The sequence below is a fragment of the Esox lucius genome, chromosome 7 (genome assembly GCF_011004845.1).
Source record: "Esox lucius isolate fEsoLuc1 chromosome 7, fEsoLuc1.pri, whole genome shotgun sequence".
In the NCBI taxonomy this organism is placed as follows: domain Eukaryota; kingdom Metazoa; phylum Chordata; class Actinopteri; order Esociformes; family Esocidae; genus Esox; species Esox lucius.
In genome coordinates, this window is record NC_047575.1 from 5,133,479 (window position 1) to 5,159,141 (window position 25,663).

Here is a 25,663-nt window from a genome sequence, read left to right on the forward strand (position 1 = left end):
AATATCAAAGTGCGTGAAGATCGGACATTTGGTGCCAGAGAAGTACATTTTTTGTGTTTCTCAAAAAAATCCAAAGTGGCGAAAAATCCATAATGGCGGACTTTATGGGTCCCAATGGCTAAAATGTTCATCATGAGGAGATACACTTATCTACCAGTTTTCAAGAATCTAGGTCACAAGGGGTGGGTGGGGTGAACTTGCAAAAAGTCCAACTTTGGAGGTTTGTGACAGCGCCACCATGAGGCCGACATGCATGTCATTGCACCAGAGGTTGCTGCCCTTGGCCCTTTACTACCATAAACATTTGGGCCTCTTTAAGCTATTTAATCTCATGGGAATTTGCAAAAGAAAATGGAATAATAATAATAATGAAACAGAACAAACACAATAGGGTTTTACCAGTGAATTGCTGAAACCCTAATAAAACCAACAAAAACAATAGGGAACCTGTACCTACGGTTCCTGGTCCCCTAACAATAATAAACCGGAACAAACACAATAAGGTTTCACTAGTAAACTGCTGAAACCCTAATAATGAACCGGAACAAACACTATGGGGTTTCACCAGTGAATTGGTGAAACCCTAACGAACCAGAATAAAAACAATAGGGTTTCACCCAGTGGCGGAGTGGAGATTTATTTTTTTTTTTTTTATCTTTCTTTAATAAGACATCTACATTACATTAAGAAATCCCCACCCACCCCCAGCACACACACAACCCAACCCCCATAAAAACACATGGTGTGCTGCTAAACCTCCCACACAAACATCTTACACCACACACAAATCAAAACTGGACCTCAAAGTCCCCCATGTCCAACCACACAGACAGCCCTCCCAAATACCCAAACCTCCTCAAATTGTTCAACACTATCAATAAGTTTGTAAAATTCAAACTCAACCCTAAGGCGCGCAGAGACCATCCCCCTAAATAACAACACCGGGTCAGTAACCCCTGACCCCCTGATCCGGTTCCTCCTTGTCAACCAAACAGACAGCTTAGCTTGGGCAAACAAAAAATTCAACAAAACACATTTGCTCTTCTCCTACCTTGAATACCGAGGTCCCATCACAAACATCTCTAAACAAAAACACTCCCCCAACCTCACACACACAGATTCCAACAATGACATCAACGGCACCAATCTAGCACATACAGAGAAGACATGTTGGACTGTCTCAGCCATCATACAAAAAGGACAGCCTTCCCCAATCCCAGGGTCAACTCGAGTCAACCAGCTATTGGTGGCCAGTGCCCCATGTAAAACCCTCCACTGGAGGTCACCAGACCGTTTGGGAGCTGGGAGTTTGTAGAGCACCCTCCACCTATACCCAGCCATGCCATCAGAGCCCAGAACCCCCTGCCATTGGTGGCCCCTAACACCTGCCAACTCCCTAATATGCCTGACCTTCACACAGAGGGAGTACAAACCCTTGCTCCCCAACTCTGCAAATTCACCCAGTTCAGGAGAACCAAAAGACAATATGTCCCCCCGACTCCCCTGCCAGTCCCCCGTCTCTGCCATCACCTTTAGAGGTGGAAATGGTGGCGGCCCCTCCCCCCGTGCCACCTCGAAGACTCCCCTCACCGGTTCCGGCAGCGCATCCTGTACCTCACCTATGAACCTCTCCAGCACCCGGTGTGATGTAATCCCAGACTGCCGTGCCAGCTCTTGCGAGGTCTTCCAGCCTCCACCCCCGGGCTGCCGTAAATCCGCCAGTGTCCTTATACCTGCTGCCATTAACCGTCCAAGCAGGGTTGCAGAATGGACAGAACCCAAAGGGATCAGCGGGTTGTGAAAAATTGGTTCCTTCCACACCCAAGGTCCAGGTATCACTCCGTCCTCACGCACAAACTTCAGCAATCCCCAGGCCTTCAGAACTTCACAATAGAAGTCTGAGACCGCGGATAGCTTCAGCCCCTGCAGTCTCATGAGGAAGAGCTGCAGATCCAGCCCTAGACCTCCGGCCCTCCTCAGCAAAGCACAAGCCGGTCCCCTCCAACTGACACCTGGTTGATACAACAGTCTCTGTGCCGCTTTAAGACGAAAAGCTGCCACCCTGCTCTCCAGGTCCACCAGGCCCTGACCGCCCTCCCGGACCGGTAAAAACAAAACAGCCGCCCTCAGCCAATGATGTCCAGACCAGAAGAAGTCCACCAGCCGACGCTGTAAATCCGCCAGCAGCCCGGCCAGGGGGTTAAGAACAGCAAGTCGATGCCACAGGGAGGACGCCACCAAGTTGTTAATGATCAGCACCCGTCCTCGGTATGACACCTGGGAGAGGAGCCACCTCCACTTCGTCAGCCTAGACACCACCGCCTGAGCCACCCCCTCCCAGTTCTTTGTGACCCAACTCTCTGATCCCAAATACACCCCTAAAATCTTAAGCCCCTCCTTACCCCATTCCAACCCCCCAGGAAGCCCAGGAGGTACCCTGTCCCCCCATGCCCCACACAGCAAAGCTCCACTCTTGCCCCAGTTCAACTTGGCAGATGATGCCCCCTCATATACCCTTAAACATGACACCAATGCCAGGACATCCTGGTCATCCTTCAACAGGACTGAGACATGATCAGCGTAGGCAGACACCGCCAAATCTGCCCTCAACCCCATGCCTGGCAAGGCCACTCCCTGCAGTCTCCTGCGTAACAGACCCAAAAAGGGCTCAATAGCAAGGGTGTATAACTGCCCAGATAGAGGACAACCCTGACGTATGCCCCTCCCCACCTGGACAGGCCTACTGAGCCCCCCTCCCACCTTCACCAGACAAGAAGCCCCAGCATACAACATTTTAACCCAGGACAAAAAACGCTCCCCACACCCAAAAGCAGACAACACCCTAAACAAATATATGTGATCCACTCTGTCAAATGCCTTTTCCTGGTCCAAAGAAACCAGTCCAAAAACCATCTTCGAAGACCCTGACAAATCCAACATATCCCTGATGAAAAACAGATTATCTGTGATAGTGCGACCTGGCACACAGTAAGTTTGGTCCACATGTACAACGGAGTCCAGTAGGGATTTAAGCCGATTGGCGAGGACCTTAGCAAGGACCTTATAGTCCGCACAAAGCAAGGCTACAGGTCGCCAGTTCTTCAGGTCGCACAAGTCCCCTTTCTTTGGGAGGAGAGTCAAAACTGCCCTACGGCAGCTCAAAGGCAACTCCCCAACCTGGACACACTCATGTAAAACACAACATAAATCTCCACCAATGAGGCCCCAGAATGTTTTATAAAATTCAATCGGCAATCCATCCAGTCCTGGAGCACGGCCAGAGTTCATCTGGTTGACAGCTGCCCCCAGTTCACCCAATGTCAGAGGAACATCCATTTCACTCCTTTGTGACTGCGACAGTGTGGGAAGGTCCGTAAGCAATTCTTGGGAACATGCAGGATCACACATTTCCGCCCTATATAAATCCGTATAGAACTCCACAGCTCGCTCCTGCATCTCCCCCACAACAGAAGAAACCCGCCCATCAGCAGGTTCGAAACCAGCCCCACCCCGTTTTGCCCGAGCAACTCAGCCTCCGCCTCACTCAAATTCTGTTCAAGTGTCCCCAAAACTCTCCTCGACTCAGCTGAGGAAAAAGCTGTAAATTGTTGACAAAAAAGCCGAATCTGCGCCTTCCCAACATCCCACCACAGGCTAAGAGATTCATAATCATCCTTCCGCTGCCCCCAACTCCCCCAAAATGTAAGAAAACTAGAGCAAAAAGCAGCATCTTGTAAGAGCTTTACATTAAATTTCCAATAGGACGCATGCCGGGGCCCTGGTGTAACAGAGAGCTGAGCCATGGTAATATGATGGTCAGAAAACCCAACTGGGAGTATGGAGGCCGACACCAGCCTATTGCACTGGTGCCTGAACATATAAATACGATCCAGGCGAGAGGCACTAACCCTCCCCCCAACTACCTTCACCCAGGTATACTGTCTGATGGTTGAATGCAGAGTTCTCCAAACATCCACCAAGTCATACTGAATCAAAACATCATTCAGCACCCCTGCAGAGACTGGATGTGGCTCCTCACCATTCCGGTCCAAGGTAAAATCAATAGTGCAGTTCCAATCCCCCCCTAAAACCAGCACTTCAGCCTGATCTATCAGTGCCAGCTCTTTGCGTAAGCAACCAAAAAAGACACCCCGCTCCCGCCCTGTACTAGGTGCATACACATTTATAAAAACAAACATTACATTCTCAATCTCTGCCTTAACAACCAACAACCTGCCGCCAAGCACTTCCTTTGACGATGCAATATTGACGCCCAGACCAAGGGAGAACAATACTGCCACCCCTGCACTACTATTGGTACCATGGCTCAGCACCTGTGCCCCCTTCCACCAGAGCCCCCAATCCACCTCATTTACAACATCAGAGTGTGTCTCCTGTAAAAACAGGACATCTATATGTTTATGGTTGACATACTCCCCCAACAGACCCCTCTTTCCCTGGTCTCTGGCGCCATTTATATTAAGAGAGCCAACCCGCAGAGCCTCCATGAAAAAAGAGAGGAAAAGGAGCAAGAACAAACCCCAGTAGTGAGAACCAAAACACCAACATGTTGGAAGAAACCAAGCCATTTAAGCTGTATCAGAAGGCAAGCCCTTTCGCACCGCAGTGACCCATTTCTTCAACCGGAAACGTTTCTTAGGTGAGAGGACACCCAGGCCCTCAGTTCTCATTGCCTTTTGCACTGACCTCACAAATCTCACAGAGTCAGGAAAATGGGACTCCAGAACCACCTTCTTCTTACCCTTAGTATCAGTCAAAAACTCAGACAGCTCCCTTACCGTGTAAGTAGGGCCTTCAACCTGACTGGCTGGCAGCACTGAACTCAGAGAGCAGTCAGAGAAGGACATCTCCTCACACTCCCCTTCACCCGATTCCCCTACTTCCTCTTCTCCCTGACCCAACACTGTACTGACCTGCACCCTTTTCTTACCCAGGCCCTGTTCCCCAATGTCAGGTGAAATACCCAGGGACGCCAACACCCCCTCCACCACACCTTTCTTCACACCCTTTTTCCTCCTTAGAGCTATCCGCTCCACAACACCACCAACTGGCTTGTGAAGGCCCCCCTCACTCACACCCTCCACTAATACATCATCCGCGACCACACCACTCCCTTCCTTCCCAACAATCCTCACAGGAGAATCTCCCACCACAACCTTCTCCACTACAACAGCACTATCCACCGATACTACAACCTCTGTACCATCAACAACACCAACCAACACCGCGGGCTGCACACCATCTCTCAACCCAGCCACACTCTCCCGGGCTCCACGACCCCTCCCGGTCTGCTGTCCCAAAACGGAGCTACAACCAGCCACAACAGGGAGATCCCCCTCCCCACCTACCTGTTGAACACTCTGCCCGGCAGCCACGGGCGGCTGCTCTCCCTGTCCTAGAGTCCTGTGCGGACACGCAAACTTTTTATGTCCCAGATCACCACATTCAAAACAACGCAGACTGTCCGTACTAGCAAAACCTGCGTACACGCCATCCCCGTGACGGATTTTAAAAGAGACATTGAGCTGCTGATCCGCATTATTAAGAAACATAAACACCTGCCTACGAAACGAGACAACATGCTTCACTGATTTGGCCCGAAACCCCGCCGACAGGACGCGAAAACCGCTAGCTACTTTACCAAAACGAACCAGCTCCTTTCGGATCTGCTCATCCGTAATGAACGGCGGCAAATTCGCCACTACAACCCTAGTCGAAGGTGTAGAAAGAGGCAAAACAAACAACAATTCATTTCTAACAAAAAGCCCACTAGCAATCAGCGTACCTACCAAGGCAGCTTTCTTCATAAACACCACAACTGCTTTGTTCATTCTAGACGCCGAGTGAAAATGTTCAGCACCTACCTGTTCGCCAACGGCCAGCAACACCTCCTCCACTCTAACTCCATCCACCGGTACACACCTGAAACCGTGCCTAAGCGAAATCGCCTCCTCCCCAGCTGGCAAGGCAGCCATTGCGGCTGCCATACCGTCAAGACCCAAACAAACTTCCCCCTTCTCCTCCAAAACCTACCCGCTAATCTGGTATGAAGAAACCTTTCCTTACAAGTTGGGGGAAAAAATCATACAAAACAAACTGAACCAAACGAGAAAACTGGGCCCTCTCACCACACAGCCACCTCCAAAACTCCTCACACCCCAACCTCCCAGCATGCAACACACACAGTGAGAGAGTGAGAGAGTGAGAGAGTGAGAGAGTGAGAGTGAGAGTGAGAGTGAGAGTGAGAGAGAGAGAGAGAGAGAGAGAGAGAGAGAGAGAGAGAGAGATTCTTGTGTTATTGCTCTCCTTCTCTCAAACACACATGTAAAATTACCACTGTCACATTTTTAAAACTAAATTAGGAATGCAACCAAGCTCAGAAGCAATGTGCCTACAGGGCCATACGCGAACGGATGAGCCAGTCGTGGTGTTAAAACTGTCTCCACATCATAATGGGTCTCAAAAAAATAATAGGGTGGTTCGAGACAAGAATGTCTTGTCTGGCTCAGGTGGTCCACTTCCCTTCCGATGCATGCTTTGTGTAGAATAGCCCAAACAACGTTTTTCAGAATCATACCCATTGTTGCTTTGATGATCTTTAAAACTTTTGGTACCAGGTGTTTGTCCATTTTGTGATAACTCTTGTTAGCATTTGAAATGTATGACAGATTAAGAGGACCTAGTTGATCACCAATCCGGTCAATACAGTGGTAGTTTCTTGCTGGGTATGCCGGTGGAATCGAGCTGTCGGGGTCAGGGGTTCCGTAGAAGGCTTCAGTGTTGTCATCCCAGGTGTCATACCGCCAGTCCTCGGCCTTGGGTTCTTCAATCACAACTTGGTTGTAATCTTGAGACCTGTTTCATAAATTCTTCTGCTTGATAATCACTGTCAGTCTGTCAGTTTTTATGCTGTGTTGAGGATGGTGTTAACGTAAGGCAGTGCTTCAGGGTCTTAAGTCAGTCGAATTGTCTGCAGTCACAATCGACCCCGCTGACATTTTCCGGAAATAATTCCAATCTAACAGAGTCATACTCTTTCAGCCTCTGGACAACTTTAAACAGTGCATCTACTGTATTATGTGGGCCTTGTTTCGGCCCCAAATAAAACACTTTTCGAAAGGTGCCCCATAATCCGGCATTAAAAACCATTTGATCAGTCACACCAGCCTTAAACACACAACCTTCAAGTAATTCATAAAATGCCACCTCCGGTATCTCTGGGTTGAAAATGTATCCACCGTTCCGACCATCATCCAATTCCCATTCCTGTGCCAACATATCCTGGTGTAGTTGATGGATTCGGGTTAACTCTGCATCGGTTTCTTCGGGGCTGGTATGTTGATTGCATCTCTTGCATTTGTAATGTCTTACCAAATCGCTGAGCTGCGTTTAAGATGTTAGCTTTCACTGGTGTTTCACCCAAAACATTGATCGCAGCACAATCCCCCATGTTTTGTATTGTGTAGGTCAGAGCCGTTGAAAAAGAGAGTTGCGACACACTATGATCTCGCCACGCAGTCACGTGGTTTATGTAGCTCTCAATAGTTCCAAACAGAGCTGCGCTGTCAACCAGTTTGAATGAGTTTAAGCGGGACAGACAGCAGCAGCTATATTTGCAGCAATTATAGGTAAATATTGACACATAATGTACATTTATGTACATTAAACAAACATTTATGTTTACGCTAAAATTAAATGCATACAATCTACTTTTTTTTTGGGGGGGGGGGGGTGACGGAAACAGCATTAATACTTTTTTGTGTTTAATTTTGGAGGGAAATGGACAGCAACGACTATATTTGCAACAATGTTCAGTAAATATTAACTTCATGAAATGAAACCAGAGATATAATTACTAAGTGAATTAACTATGTTCCTAAATACGACCCATAACTGTTAATGGGATTGATTTCAGTAAGGCCAATGTACACATTCATCCTTCCTTAATCATAGACTAAACCATGTATCAGAAAACACACACACACACACAAAAAAAAGAATAATACATCCATACGATATGATGTACACATTGTACAGACTAGTATAGACCTACTCTTAAGTATAAATATGTACACAACTAACCCTAACCCATAATATATATGCGCACGCACGCACGCACGCACACACACACACACACACACACACACACACACACACATACATACATACATAAAGTCCGGCGCACCTGCTGTCATTTTCCTGCATATCTAGGTCTCTTGGCCTATTTTCTATGTCGGAGGTACATCTTTTTGCCCCAAATCTTCAATGACAGCCACTTCTGACCAGACTTCTCCAGACAATGGATGGGTGTACCAGGGTTCAACTGTTTTCTGCAGCTCTGACCTGATGGCACTGCTAAACATCTTCCGAAAACAAGGGATGAGCTGTTTGTGGCATAATGTGTCTTTCATCTGCTGTAGCAAATTTTTCTTTGGATGATCACTACGGTCCTCAACATTGTCAGTTTATTTGTGCTTCTTTAAAAGAGCTTGGACAGCACATCTGAAAACGGCTGTCTGCCTTTTATGTAGTGCTCAGTATAACTTTTGACAGTTAATGGTCTTATCCGATATTGTTAGCCGAGTTTGGCTGTTCCTCACCCAGTTGTACTATTGTTTTGTTAATGTTCATATTACTATCTATCTATTATCTTCCAGTAAACATTAACTAAAACTGGCTACATAAAACAAAACTACTGACTAGATTCATGAGAGTTCGGAAAATGTGTTTAATAGTCAAAATTACAATAATTTCATCAACTTACCAGCGAGCGTACTTTGGTAGCTCCTAATATTAATGGTCTTCAGTGCTGGAACTATCAATGTTTGGAACTATTGGCTGCTCCACGACACGCATTACTTCCGCATTCCAAAGTTCCTATGGCGGTCTATTGGAGTGTCACAACTCTCTTTTTCAACGGCTCTGGTGTAGGTAAGTTTGCTAAGGCAAGACTGAATGACCATCACCGATGTCTACGCAGACCACGCCAATCAACCCATAAAACATGAATGGTTAACAACCACCGGTTGTCGGCCATCCGTTGCACCACTTCTCAGAAGATTAAACACCGGGGGTTTTAGATCTGACGAACACCATTTGTTGAACACCAAACAACTTACCGCTGACACAACACTTATTTATTGCCTGGGAATTTAACCTTCCGGAAACCTAAGGCCACATCAATGTAATCATAAATTACAAAGTCACCGGACATGCATATGTCACTCCAGAAGTACCGCCCGTACATACGTCATACAGGAAGACCCACCCTAACATACGTCATACAGGTAGTCCCACCCTACAAACTGGATGTCCCGCCCACCTGTCACATCAATATGGAAGTCCCGCCCATTTATGGCCCCAAAATGGGCCATAAATCACAATTTTGACACATTATACCCTACATTAACAGTGAGGCTCAATGTGGCGGTACAGCTCAGTGGTCAGCTCAGACTTCAACTTTTCCTCGTTTCCTAGAGGCCATAGTTTCACCACACAGCCAAGCTCAGATGTAGAGAATGACAGGACAAATTGTGGGAAGAGCGAGCTGTCAACCAGCTTGAAAGCGATCAGGTGGTCACTTTGTGAAAACCTCTGCTCCACCTGCGAGATGACTGTGTCGTATGGCTCCATCACCAATGCTATGTTGGTTACTCCTAGGCCTGTATGCTTCACTTATGGTGGCCTCAACCCATCCTAGTTGTGTGCGTATGTCCTCCATACACAGGAGCAGCGCAGCGCAGTTTTCCCAAACTGCATTGACAGTTCCATTATACAGCGGGTGGCCTTGGAATGAGTCTCTGTGTTGCCTCAGCAAGTGCCACAACACGTTTTGGAGTGCCTGAGAAAAAGGTGGCAATAGCAGTTAAATCTGCATCCATGCTGAACAATGTTGCTGCAAGGTCAGTTTCAGCTGGTGAGCATAGCAGTGAACAAACTGGGCATGTGGGTATGTCTCTTTCATTAGAGTCTGTACCCCTCGGACATTTCCACTCATTACAGCCGCACCATCATAAAGTTGGGCAAAAAAGTATTTAGTCAGCCACCAATTGTGCAAGTTCTCCCACTTAAAAAGATGAGAGAGGCCTGTAATTTTCATCATAGGTACACTTCAACTATGAGAGACAATATATGAAGATATATCCAGAAAATCACATTGTAGGATTTTTTTATGAATTTATTGGTAAATTATGGTGGAAAATAAGTATCTCAATACTTTGTTATATACCCTTTGTTGGCAATGACAGAGGTCAAATTGTTTTCTGTAAGTCTTCAAAAGGGTTTCACACACTGTTGTTGGTATTTTTTCCCATTCCTCCATGCAGATCTCCTCAAGAGCAGTGATGTTTTGGGGCTGTCGCTGGGCAACACAGACTTTCAACTCCCTCCAAAGATTTTCTATAGGGTTGAGATCTAGCGACTGGCTAGGCCACTCCAGGACCTTGAAATGCTTCTTACGGAGCCACTCCTTCGTTGCCCGGGCGGTGTGTTTGAGATCATTGTCATGCTGAAAGACCCAGCCACGTTTCATCTTCAATGCCCTTGCTGATGGAAGGAGGTTTTCATTCAAAATCTCATGATACATGGCCCCATTCATTCTTTCCTTTACACGGATCAGTCGTCCTGGTCCATTTGCAGAAAAACAGCCCCAAAGCATGATGTTTCCACCCCCATGCTTCACAGTAGGTATGTTGTTCTTTGGATGCAACTAAGCATTCTTTCTCCTCCAAACACGACGAGTTGAGTTTTTACCAAAAAGTTATATTTTGGTTTCATCTGACATTCTCCCAATCCTCTTCTGGACCATCCAAATGCTCTCTGGCAAACCTCAGATGGGCCTGGACATGTACTGGCTTAAGCAGGGGGACACGTCTGGCACTGCAGGATTTGAGTCCCTGGCAGCGTAGTGTGTTACTGATAGTAGCCTTTGTTACTTTGGTCCCAGATCTCTGCAGGTCATTCACTAGTGTTGAAGTCTAACACTTCCCCGAGTTGGTTTATTGGAAAGGAGAATAACACAGTCAGGTCAACTACCGTACCGCATATTCTGTTTATTACAAAAGCTTTTGGAGACCAAGTGTCACCGCACAATGTCTGAACATGAATCATAACATCATTATTTATACTTCACACACGCCTAAAAAGTGGGGGAGTTAAGTTGGCCAAGCAGTGTGCCATTGGTCCAATTCATGTTCTATACCTTATATGTGTAAATGCAGCACAAGCGTCATATTTGGCCCTTATGTCTTCAGCTTTGAAGTTCCTCAGTATGTGTGTGCGTTGTCAATCTGTGTCCTGTTCCCTGTTTGTCTGAGACAAAGACAAGCTAAATCTACTTCCTCTTCCTAGCAACCGCCAAAATAAGATTTCCTGTTTTTCTACTTGCAACTTTCAATTTCAGCATATGCTACAGACATTCAACATTTGGCCTCAATGCTCACAACAGTTCAACAGCTTATACATTCAGTGTATCCACACTAGGTCCCCACATGTGGTTCTGGGATTTTTGCTCACCGTTCTTGTGATCATTTTGACCCCACAGGCTGAGATCTTGCGTGGAGCCCCGGATCGAGGGAGATTATCAGTGGTCTTGTATGTCTTCCATTTTCTTATAATTGCTCCCACAGTTGATTTCTTCACACCAAGCTGCTTACCTATTGCAGATTCAGTCTTCCCAGCCTGGTGCTGGTCTACAATTTTGTTTCTGGTGTCTTTTGACAGCTCTTTGGTTTTGGCCGTAGTGGAGTTTGGAGTGTGACTGTTTGAGGTTGTGGACAGGTGTCTTTTATACTGATAACAAGTTCAAACAGGTGCCATTAATACAGGTAACGAGTGGAGGACAGAGGTGCCTCTTAAAGAAGTTACAGGTCTGTGAGAGCCAGAAATCTTGCTTGTTTATAGGTGACCAAATACTTATTTTACAGAGGAATTTACCAATAAATTCATAAAAAATGTGTGATTTTCACAAGTTAATTTTGCTCCCATGAACAGTGAGGAGGATGGTAAGAGAGGCAAAAAAAATCCCCCAAGATCATTGCTGGAGATTTACTGAGGAGAGTAGCATCTTGGGGTCACAAAATTTGTGATTTTCTGGATTTTCTTTTGTCATTTTGTCATAGTTGAAGTGTACCTATGATGAAAATTGCAGGCCTCTCTCATCTTTTTAAGAGGGAGTACTTGCACAATTGATGGTTGACTAATTTATGTTTTGCCCCACTGTACGTCTGAGCAATCAGCTTTTCTCCCAGCTTCAGTGGTTCCAGCACACCCTTGATGCTATCAGAGAGGCGAAGTCCAGTTTTATCTTTGACTTCCACAAACTCCAAAAACCTCTCTGTCACTGCATTGTCAGGCAACATGTATCGCAACACAACCACCATTTGTGATTTACAGGAGACATCAGTTGTCTCATCTGTCTGTATGGCAAAAAATTATGTCTCGTCCACTTGCTTGGCTATCTCCTCCCTGTACGCTTCATACATACAGTCTAACAGTTCGTTTTGTACAGTGCTAGATGTCTCTTTGAAGATGGGCTGAGCGTCATAGTGCCTCTGAAGTTTAGAATTGCCGTCACACATAGTCTCGAAAATGCATCTGAATATTCCAGGATTCAGGGAATCCACCGACACGTCTTGCCCCCGCAGTGGGGTTTCACATTTTCCACACAGTTTAATATATGTTATGATCTGACCGAGAACATACCTGTTTTCCTCCACCTGTTTGTTATACTGTTCAGTGGAGCGCCTGTATGCACTGTCAACTTGGGCTGCGACATTTACCCTTCCAATCAAGCCCAATTTCACAGCATTGTCCAGATGTCACCCGCTGCTCTCATGTTTTGCAATCCTCTCAGAAAGATGTTTCAAATCTTTGTAACCCATCTTCAACCAAGTACCATCTCCACCAAATAGCATACATGGAATACAGAAGAGTTCCTTCATTTGTATGCTAACCGTTAGCCACTTTTTCTTCAAAAACCACTCCACGTTAAACCTGCGGTTACTTTTACCAGGAGTTTGAGTGATGATAATATCCCATGGCTGATGGGCACCAAGTCGCTATACTTCAAATTTCTCCTCCAAATTAAGGGTTTCAAACCGGTGCTCGAGTATGAAATCCACTTTATTAATTTAAGTTATCTGGCGTTTGTGACGCTAACAAGCTAACTAAGCCAATCTACCCTCCTCGCTCTTCTTGCCAACTAATGTTGGCGCCAGACAGACAGACAGCCAATCAGGTCTGAAATACGAAATGACGCTGTAGTGGGGCTACCGGCTGTCAGCCCCACTTGGCATCAAATTTGTGTGATCTACATTGATCACACTAACATTCTGAGCATGCATATTCATATTTTCACACATACATTTCACACGTTGCCCCACATTCACACTTAGCCTATGGCCTACTACTGTGAACTAATAATAATAATGAACTGGAACAAACAAAATAGGATTTCACCAGTGAACGGCTGAAACCCTAATGAACCGGAACAAAGTAAATAGCGTGTCACCAGTGAACTGCTAAAACCGTAATAATAATAATAATAATAATGAATCGGAATAAACACAATAGGGTTTCACCAGTGAAATGCTGAAACACTAATAATAATAATGAACCGGAATAAACACAATAGGGTTTCACCAGTGAACTGCTGAAACCCTAATAATAATAATGAACTGGTACAATAACAATAGTATTTCACCAGTGAACTGCTGAAACCCTAATAACAACCAGCGGTAAGAAAAACAATAGTGTTTTATCAGTGAACTGCTGAAACTCTAATAACCAAATGTAACAAAAACAAGTGTTTCACTAGTGAACTTGTTGTGGAAATTTCTATATACAATGTATTCTCTCTGAGTAAAGGATTGAGTCCCACTGTTAAGATAGGTACAGGAATGTGTGGGACCTGGTATTTGCATAGGGGGCATCTATTGTCTGTCCAGATGGAGATCAATGGGTTTTAGGACAGGATAGGAGAAGATACAACAGGGGGCAGTAAGGCCAGTTGGCCCCTTTGGGTAAACACTACAGTAAACATTATGGCAGGAAGGATAAGGTGGGGGAAGATAGCATTTGACGTGTGTGATAGAACAAAGGGAAAGGTGTTTGATTGACATGAAACAGATGGCAGCATCTTACCACACCCCTTTTTCCTATGTAATAAATACTGTCGAAATGATGTTTTTATTTAGAAACTATTCACCGTTACTTTGTAACCTGTATACTTTCTCCTTGCAAGTTTCATTAAAACCGTTTATTGCGCAATTGATTTCTCCTGTCTTACCTACCATTTTCATAGAATTATTTGGATTTTAGAAATTGCCATCACAAACTGCTGAAACACTAATATTAATAATAACCAACGGTAACAATAACAATATTGTTTCACCAGTGAAATGCTGAAATGCTAATTAGAATAATAATAACCAACGATAGTTCAAACAAAGGATATGTTAGACATTCTTCTGCCACTCAATACAATACAACACATTTCTAAGCGCCACTAGACTTCATTTTCTCTGCATTCAATTTAAGGTCACTCTTTATGTTAGTTAGCAGTTAGTTTATGTTTGCTAGCAAGCTGCAGTAACATCGACAAGCTTTTGTAGCTGTTTGCATTTGAGTAAATGAGAGAAGCTTGCAGTGCGTTGTATGTAGTGTTCCTTAGTTGGCAAGGTGACAGTGTTCGTGTCTACTGTCTGAAAGGCACTCAATTCACGTAGCTAACATGAGGTTAATCCAGTAAGTTTGTTTTATGATGGTAGGGTTCACAAACAATAGCTCAACAATAGCTGCAAACAAAAACAGTATTTGCAGCACTACTTTTGGTGTCCACCTCAAAAACAATTCAAGAAAATGTTGTCTCCTGTAATGGAAATTCCATCGAATAGAACTCTTACTAAGTAAGATAAGACAGAGATCAAATGCTCTACAACACAAATACAGTTTATTATATAATATTTGCAAATAGAGACAGAAAGACACTAACACGAGATCAGTAAGAGTCTGTCTGGGGAACAGTTCAGAAAACCTCCTGACAGTAAGTGGAGTTACACATCTGCAATCCACTTCGAAAAGGGCATGTGATCAAATTAAGCTTCAGATGTAATTCATCACATGGTGATTATACATCTGAATGACAAATCCTCAGGAGAGAAACACTAGAGTTCAACATTCATTAAATACAGTGGCTCCAATGCTTGATTTGAGATATGATATTAAAAGCTGATGAGCAAAGATTCCTGAAGAAGAAATGACAAATACAGTGTTTCAACAAAACAATATATACTGTAAAAAAGTAAACATTTGGACTTGAACTGGCCTTTCCAAAGTAATTACGTATAGTGCCCTCCACAATTGTTGGCACACATAGTAAAGATCAGTAAAAAAGGGTAAATAAAAATCACCTCTTTGTGAATTAGCGTAGTGTCACACTGACAAAAATGAAAATAAATCTGTCATCAAGAAATAATGATTTCTAACAAAACCATGTGTGTCACGATTATTGGCACCCCTAGAAATTTTTATGAATAAAATGTAACTGAAACATTTTTTCCATTTAGATTTTACCTTTTTAAGTTGATCAGAGGAACTCTCAAGCAGTAATCCATGTCCGGTTTCACTGGGGTATAAATGTGAGATAACACAGAGCCATATTCCATTATTCATACATCAACATGGGAAAGATAAGGAAACACATATCAAATGAGAGAAAAGTGTTGAGGAAACACTTCATCAGTCAAAGAAAGGCTATAAAAAATAGCTACTCAACTGAAAAGGCCCATATCTACCGTTTGGGCTATACTAAAAATGTTAAAAGCAACTGGAACTGTTACAAACGTACCTGTAAAAGGACCCAAGTTAATTTTGCTCCCATGAACAGTGAGGAGGATGGTGAGAGAGGCAAAAAAAATCCCCAAAGATCATTGCTGGAGATTTACTGAGGAGAGTAGCATCTTGGGGTCACAAAGTCTCCAAAACTACCATTAGCTGCCACCGCCATGCCAACAATATATTTGGAAAGCCCCATTGAAAACCTGTGGGCTGAACTGAACAAGAAAGGATATAAGAGAGGACCAAGGACCCTGGATGATCTGGAGAGATTCTATCAAGAGGAATGGTCTCAGATTCATTGCTTTGTATTCTCCAACCTTATTAGATGTTATACAGGAGACGACTCTGTCCTGTTTTATTGGCAATGGGACATTGTACAAAGTATTAAATGCAAGAGTGCCAATAATCATAGCACACATGATTTTGTTAGAAAAAATTATTTCTTGATGACATTTTATTTTCTTAGAGTACATTTACTTCAGTTAAAGCTAATTTAACCAAAAGGGTGTTTTCTTTCAAGCGACACTCATCTTTACTAGAGATGCCAATAATTGTGGAGAGAACTGTCTGTACACAGCTCTATGAATTGAGTTATCGGCAAGCTGACATTTTTGTTCAAGTTGAAAGACAAGTTAAAGAAAGGTCTACAGAAGGGTCTACAATATTTTGATAACCAACTGTTTTTGACAATGCTCAAAGGTATTGACAATCACCAGTAATTTGTGAATTTCATTAGTTCAAGACTAGTTTCATATGTACTTAAGTATGATTGGATTGTGCATTGTCTTTCAAAACCCTATCCGAGTATTATGTGATATCCGAAGCTTGAAACGTCATCAATAACGTGGTATTGTTGCTCCGATGCAAGCCTCAGTCCTTTCACCTGGAGCCGTGTAAATCTGATATGGTCTTTATAGACTGTCAGACATTTGAAGGAAATATGAGAAGTATAATTTCTAATAAATGTGTATCTTAGGTTTCTTGCTGTGCAGGGTGCCCATATATTGTACAATCCCATTTACAAAAATGTTGGGATGATGTGTTAAATGTAAAGAAAAACAGAATGCAATAATGTGCAAATCATTGAAACCCTATATTCAATAGAAAATAGAAATAGAATACAATACAAAGACAACATATCAAATGTTGAAACTGAGACATCTTATTGTTTCAGGAAAAAGATATGTCCACTTTGAATTTGATGCCAGCAACAAAAGTTGGGATAGAGGCAAGAAAAGACTGGAAATGTTGTGTAATTCTAAAAATAAAATTACCAGGTGGAACATCTCACAACTAATTTGGTTAATTGGCAACAAGTCAGTAACATGACTGGGTATAAAAAGGGCATTCCAGAGAGGATGAGTCTTTCAGGGGTATAATGGGGAGGGGTTCACCACTCTTTGAAACAGTGAAACAATTTAAGAATACAAATTATCAATGTAAAATTGCAAAGAGTTTGGGGATCTCAACATCTACGATACATAATATCCTTAAAAGATTCAGAGAATCCGCAGATATCTCTGTAAGCAAGGGACAAGGCCAAAAAACCATTTTGGATGGTCGTGATCTTTGGTCCCTCAGGCGGCAATGTATTAAAAACTGACATTATTCTGTAGAGGAAATATATGGAGGAACAAAGAGGTCAAAATTAAATCATTAATTAAATATATATATACTATTTTAAGTGGCACATTAATAGGATATTTTTTATAATGCCTTTTTTTAAAACAGTGGTATATTAATTCATAATAATACATTGTATTTCATTATCTTTTTATTTTCATTATAACATGCATTTCATATAGTCATGGCCTTTTTTATATCATGACCTGTTTCATCATTTTATGGCTTATTTCATAATTTAATGTCATATTTCAGCATTAAATAACATTTTCAACATTTAATGCCATATTTCAAAGCGTATTTCAATCACAAGTGATCAATGCAAGTGGTTGGTCTTTTGCCGCTGATAGGCTATTCAAGCGACACTAGCTTTGCCAACAGGTGCTCGTTTGTGAGTGTTCAAACAGGATTTTTGCAGCTTTAGTGGTTGTACTGTGTTACAGTAATTTATCAAGTTTGTATGAAGAACTTTCTGGCAAAATCAGTATTATTATATACACTCACCTAAAGGATTATTAGGAACACCATACTAATACTGTGTTTGACCCCCTTTCGCCTTCAGAACTGCCTTAATTCTATGTGGCATTGATTCAACAAGGTGCTGAAAGCATTCTTTAGAAATGTTGGCCCATACTGATAGGATAGCATCTTGCAGTTGACAGAGATTAGTGGGACGTACATCCAGGGCACGAAGCTCCCGTTCCACCACATCCCAAAGATGCTCTATTGGGTTGAGATCTGGTGACTGTGGGGGCCATTTCAGTACAGTGAACTCATTGTCATGTTTAAGAAACCAATTTGAAATGATTCAAGCTTTGTGACATGGTGCATTATCCTGCTGGAAGTAGCCATCAGAGGATGGATACATGGTGGTCATAAAGGGATGGACATGGTCAGAAACAATGCTCAGGTAGGCCGTGGCATTTAAACGATGCCCAATTGGCACTAAGGGGCCTAAAGTGTGCGAAGAAAACATCCCCCACACCATTACACCACCACCACCAGCATGCACAGTGGTAACAAGGCATGATGGATCCATGTTCTCATTCTGTTTACACCAAATTCTGACTACACCATCTGAATGTCTCAACAGAAATCGAGACTCATCAGACCAGGCAACATTCTTCCAGTCTTCAACTGTCCAATTTTGGTGAGCTTGTGCAAATTGTAGCCTCTTTTTCCTATTTGTAGTGGAGATGAGTGGTACCCGGTGGGGTCTTCTGCTGTTGTAGCCCATCCGCCTCAAGGTTGTGCCTGTTGTGGCTTCACAAATGATTTGCTGCATACCTCGGTTGTAACGAGTGGTTATTTCAGTCAAAGTTGCTCTTCTATCATCTTGAATCAGTCGGCCCATTCTCCTCTGACCTCTAGCATCAACAAGGCATTTTCGCCCACAGGACTGCCGTATACTGGATGTTTTTCCCTTTTCACACCATTCTTTGTAAACCCTAGAAATGGTTGTGCGTGAAAATCCCAGTAACTGAGCAGATTGTGAAATACTCAGACTGGCCCGTCTGGCACCAACAGCCATGCCACGCTCAAAATTGCTTAAATCACCTTTCTTTCCCATTCTGACATTCAGTTTGGAGTTCAGGAGTTTTTCTTGACCAGGACCACACCCCTAAATGCATTGAAGCAACTGCCATGTGATAGGTTGATTAGATAATTGCATTAATGAGAAATTGAACAGGTGTTCCTAATAATCCTTTAGGTGAGTGTACATATTTGGCAATGGAAATGCTAAAACAAAACAAAAATGCAGGTTGTCACTGCCAGTGATGTCATTAGGCCTGGTCTTTAATTATTTGCTTCTTTTCTGATGTTGCAACCTAGGTAGGAACTAAAAACTTTTAAGAAATGTGTTCTATCCAGTTTGAAAAAAGCGAAACCACTCTAAGCCCGCCTTCGACAAGCTGGTGTGGTTTTATTTGAAAAGTAACATCCAATATAATTCTCTGTGGCAACATTTTTTTTAATAGGCATGTTTCCAGACCTCCAAGGAGGCCAGACAAGATTGGAGGTGTGACCTCACAAGTCTAGAATACGGGTAACTGTATTTGGCACTTGACTTGTGCGGGAGTGGTCAAGAGCGCATAACATTAGCTTTTTTCAATACAACAATGTTGAGTAGCATAGGCATTCATGTCATGAATCGTGTTGACTCTGCACTTTTCTGAGAAACGTGCTGTTAAATGGAACGCTTACGCTTTCAATGACAGCATGCCATTTATGTATGAATGGTATGTAACAGTATGTTAATACTGACTCATACATTAGATCACAGTTGGCGAAATTTGAATATCTACAAGAACAGCCGTGCCTCTCCTCTGACTCTTTTCTGAAACCGATCCCTAGAGTCTGTGTGCACATGACTCCACCTGTTAAATTAACTTACCATGGTAAAAACAAGGTTATGTTGTTGCTAACCTAAACCAGACATTGATTTCATCACCAGTCACATTTGATAATCGCTTATCTGATATTGATTAACGTTTGTGGATTAACGTCTTGCCTACCTTAGGCCTTTGCCTATTTAAGTAATCTACCTTATGGCATTTGAAAATCATTTAATGGAGATATGTGGCTGTGGCCAAACACCTATCAAAAAAGTTGCTTGTTTCCAGGCCCTGACCTGAACCCCATTCTAAACACATTTTTGCCTAAAAAGTACAATATATCAGTATTGGTATTGGTGTGATTCAGTGTTGGACAACATCCATGCAGAGAGGGGCTGATGGGTGTTTTCAATAGAATCCTAACATAATTGTTATTGTGCTTAGTGGCTTGATCAAGAGCACAATAGTAGAATTATTTTATCATTGAACAGAAACTTTGTATTTAGATTTACATGGGACACCAATAGATTCTGCCTGTCATTGTGGTAATTTGTGGGGACAAATGTAAGGGCCATGACATACCCTGTTCTAATGGACCAACTTGGAAATTAGACTGCTCCAGCACTTATTTTATTTCAAATCAAGCAATGTCCACAGTATGCAATGAAACTTAATGTCTTCAACATAATGCCCTGCTTTTTTTAATATAACATTTTATTTACCTTTTTGCTGGACCACGTAAGTGGAGCCGGCCAAGAAGAGTGAATGTCTCTTTCTGACTGAGTGACTGACTACCCCTTCTTTAATAGTGTAGTGGTTTTAGAAGGAGTAAGGCTCACACAGGCACTTTGGGACAGCACTAATTATTATGAAAATGCTTTTAAAATATATTTAATTATTTATGTTGACCCCTTCGTCCTCCATAGAAATTACTAAAAGATCCAGAAATACAGCCGCCTTTTCTGGATCTCAGCTCATTTAAGATTAACTGAGCCAAAGCGGAAAACTGTTCTGACAAATTAAAATTTTTAATAATTTATGGGAATCATGGACGCCACGTCCTTTGGACTACAGAGTAGAGGGATCATCCTGTTTCTTATCAGCTCAAAAGCCAGCGTTCCCAAATGCTTACCAAGTATTGTTAAAAGAAGAGGTGATGCAACACAGTGGTAAACATGCCAAACATTTTGAAACGTGTTCCTGGCATCAAATTCAAAATGGGCATAATTTTTTTCTCAGTTTCAGCATTTGGTATGTTGTCTTTTCAATTAAATATAGGGATAAATGATTTGCCCATCACTGCATTCTGTTATTATTAGTTTTTTACGCAGCGTACCATCTTTTTTGATATACTGTCTTTATATACAGCTCCGGAAAAAAAACAAGAGATGTTGAGATCCCCAAACTCTTTTGCAGCAGGTGTACAGGTGTACAATAACACATAACAAAGAAGTTGAAAAGGAATTTTTTTAGTGAAGAACAGAAGCGTTTAATTTGCATTGGTTTCTTATTTTTAACCCTTCTGTTCCTCACTCAAAATCTTCCTTTTCATCATTTTTGGAAAGGAAAGAAAAAGGTGCAGTGGTCTCTTAATTTTTTCTGGAGCTGTATTTATATAATCTTACACAACTTGTTAGGAAACGGGGTTCAACATAAAAAAAAAATCTTAAGTATATACATTCAAAACATTAAAAGTCAATTCTCATACAGTCTATTCAAATATTAGGGTCATCACAGGTTTGCTTTTTGTAAAATGTTTAAGACGTGTTTACTGTATGTTGGACTAACTTTGGCCACTACTGCTCTGTGGGACACATAGTAATGTTTGGCCAAGTGAATGGACTTGGTCAGGCAAATTCAGGGACACCTGACAGTTGTCACCCACATCACTCTAATGTATAATCTATTATAATTCTGAATTCTGTTGAGTTGTAAATGGATATAGGCTCTGGTACAATAACAGCTGTAATATCTTAGTATGTCAATGTATGGTTTTAGAAGGAGTAAGGCTCACACAGGCACTTTGGGGCAGCTTACTGGGTCCTTTAGGCTAGGGGTTATACAGAGGTTAAGTGTACAGTTAGGACAGGTCCCTTATCCACCCGAAGATATCCCTCAGTGGCAGGAGGGGGTGAAAATGACTGAAACTGTAATCTGCCTGAAAAAGGGAAATTGTTCTAGGGTAGCAATCCACATCACCAACGGCAACCACCATGACATTACTCTCACTCCCCGCACAGTTCTGGGACAGCTACAACAAGTCAATGATGTCTACCCAACAGAGGTGAGGCCAGCCAGCGAAACCACAGGCAGAACAGCCTGCACTAAGGAATACACAGCCAGTGCGAGTGAAAGCACCGGCAGCACAGCCAGCACACTTGAAAATCAAGTCAGAAAAGACAGACAGTTGGACATATGGGACCCACCAGTGTCAGTTGATCACCTGACTCCTGGTCAGCAGAAAAAGGTGAGACAGATGCTACAGGAAGAGTGTTCGGCATTTCAAAAGACGAGAATGATGTAGGGTACCCAGACTTCAAGAAGCCATATGTGTTACATTGTGACGCCTCTCAGGAGGGGCTTGGGGCAGTACTGTACCAAAGACAACAAGGTAAACTAGTAGTTATTGGGTATGGGTCAAGAACACTATTTGCCCCAGAAAAGAACTACCACCTCCATTCGGGAAAGCTGGAGTTTTTAGCAATGAAGTGGGCGATTTGTGAACGATTTAGGGAATATCTGTATTATGTGCCCTCCTTCATTGTCGATACCGATAATAATCTGTTTATCTATGTGTTAACCACAGCAAAACTCAATGCTACAACACACAGATGGATTGCTGTATTAGCAGACTAAGTTCTCAATCAAGTATCAGACCGGGAAAGATAATGGCGACGCGGATGGACTGTCACGAATGCCACTGGATATCGAGCAGTACATCCAGACATGCTCACAGAGAATGGAGCCAGATGTAATAATGTGTGTCACCCAGGCGCTCCAACTGGATTCCCGCGAATGCAAGCCCTGGATGTGTCCTACCATCATAACTGCAGCATGTGCGGAGGTAGAACGGGAACGTACAGCATCTCTAGTAGCAGAAATCCCTGTTGAGAACCTAAAGAAAGCACGAGGATGATCCAGTTATTGGTAGAGTGAGAGATTGTAATGACAGGACAGTGGCCGCATTGGGCAGGGAAAGACCGGCGTGATGACATCTCTGTCCTAGTAAGGGATACTCAGGCATACGCATGCACTAACAATTCAGCTAAAACAGCCGCTAAGAACAGCCCCATACAACCTCCTCTATGGCAGGAACCCACAATTACCTGTGGACATCATGTTCGGACTGACCCCAAGTGAACAAATCACTTCTCACAGTGAATATGAGTGGAGAAGTAAGTGGAGAACACGGATGCAAGAGGCATACAAATTAGCATCCAAGACTGCTCAGAAGGAGCAGAACCGAGCAAAAAAGCAGTATAACCGGAAGACTTATGGCCGGGGTGCAGAGTACTGGTAAGGAATTTTACAGACCAAGGGGGTACTGGGAAGCTCAGGTCTTATTGGGAGGAGCAAGTGTATGTTGTAACTGAAAGCACGAGGACAGTCCTGTCTACACAGTACGACCTGAGAGAGGCTCAGAAAAGACGATAGTCTTGCACAGGAACCTGGTGCTGCCCTGCGACTGCCTACCAGTGGAGGATGAGCTTGGAAAGAAGAAAACCGAAAAGAGGAATCCAAACACGGGAGTGAGGAACAAATTGCAGAGAAAACAGAATGAAAGAGACACGAAAGTAGTTCAGAAGACGAAAGTGACTGGAGATCCATCACCACACAACCAGCAGAGACATCCAGCTGAGAGTGGAAGCAGAGAAATTCCAGCCACATGGAGCAGGGTCCTGAGGAGGAGGAGAGCCCAGGTGAAGAGGATGTATGCAGGATGGAACCAGAGAGGGACCAGGGAGAAACAGTGGTGGCTGAGCAAGAGCAATAAAAATTGTAAATACAGCACGCCTGGAAGTCCTTTTTATGTCCAAGTGTGCAAAAGCTCTATAGGCCTATTCATACATTTGTTAAGGTTATTAAGTGCATTTCACAGTGGGCCGGTCTTCTCAGTTTTTATGTGACAAAATAAATCCCTCTCTTTTGGTAACATAGGGATTGCATCAGCACTGGTTTTCAGAAAAAAATCTTGGCTCTCCAAGATTGACGTCTGCCGATTTTGGTTGAGGAGTTGAAGGATAAGATCCTGCATGGCTTAGCTTCATTTTCTGTAAGTAATGCATAGCTGGTGTTGAAAAAAATGGTTCCAGTTGGTCTTCAAATCTGTCTAATTTTAAACCAATGACACTAAATATCCATGCCTTAGAATATTTTCAGGGGGTCTCAGAAAAAGGTCTTTCAAAGGTCTACAGAGAAACAGTGATATTTCAGTGACATTTGTATTGTCTTTATATACAACATTCTTATATTGGTAATGGTATGCAAGTAAATATGTATATTTATGAAAAAACATAGTCTTAATTTAATTACATTTGCCTAATGGGCTTGTTTTACCCTTTGGGGATGCTTGAGCAAAATGTGTGTGTGTGTGTGTGTGTGTGTGTGCACGCATGTAGATTTGGGTGTGTATGGCTGCATTCCTCTGTGAGGATTTGTACAGTACATGCTGAGGTGTCACATAGTGCATATACAGCGGGAGAACAAGTATTTGATACACTGCCAATTTTGCAGGTTTTCCTACTTACAAAGCATGTAGAGGTCTGTCAATTTTATCATAGGTACACTTCAACTGTGAGAGACGGAATCTAAAACAGAAATCCAGAAAGAAATACAAAAAATTAATTTTAATTAATTAATTTGCATTTTATTTTATGACATAAGTATTAGATCACCTACCAACCAGTAAGAATTCCGTCTCTCACAGACCTGTTAGTTTTTCTTTAAGAAGCCTCCTGTTCTCCACTCATTACCTGTATTAACTGCACCTGTTTGAACTCGTTACCTGTATATAACACCCCTGTCCAAACATTCAGTCAAAGAGACTCCAACCTCTCCACAATGGCCAAGACCAGAGAGCTGTGTAAGGACATCAGGGATTAAATTGTAGACCTGCACAAGGCTGGGATGGGCTACAGGACAATAGGCAAGCAGCTTGGTGAGAAGGCAACAACTGTTGGCGCAATTATTAGAAAATGGAAGAGGTTCAAGATGACGGTCTGGGATCTCCCTCGGTCTGGGGCTCCATGAAAGATCTCACCTCGTGGGGCATCAATGATCATGAGGAAGGTGAGGGATCAGCCCAAAATTACACGGCAGGACCTGGTCAATGACCTGAAGAGAGCTGGGACCACAAAAAAAAACCATTAGTAACACACTACGCCGTCATGGATTAAAAACCTGCAGCGCACACAAGGTCCGCCTGCCAGCGCATGTCCAGGTCCATCTGAAGTTTGCCAATGACCATCTGGATGATCCAGAGGAGGAATGGGAGAAGGTCATGTGGTTTGATGAGACACAGATTGAGCTTTTTGTTCTAAACTCCACTCGCTGTATTTGGAGGAAGAAGAAGGATGAGTACAACCCCAAGAACACCATCCAAACCGTGAAGCATGGAGTTGGAAATATCATTCTTTGGGGATGCTTTTCTGCAAAGGGGACAGGACAACTGCACCATATTGAGGGGAGGATGGATGGGGCCATGTATCGCGAGATCTTGGCCAACAACCTCCCTCCCTCAGTAAGAGCATTGAAGATGGGTAGTGGCTGGTCTTCCAGCATGACAGCGACCCGAAACGCATAGCCAGGGCAACTAAGGAGTGGCTCCGTAAGAAGCCTCTCAAGGT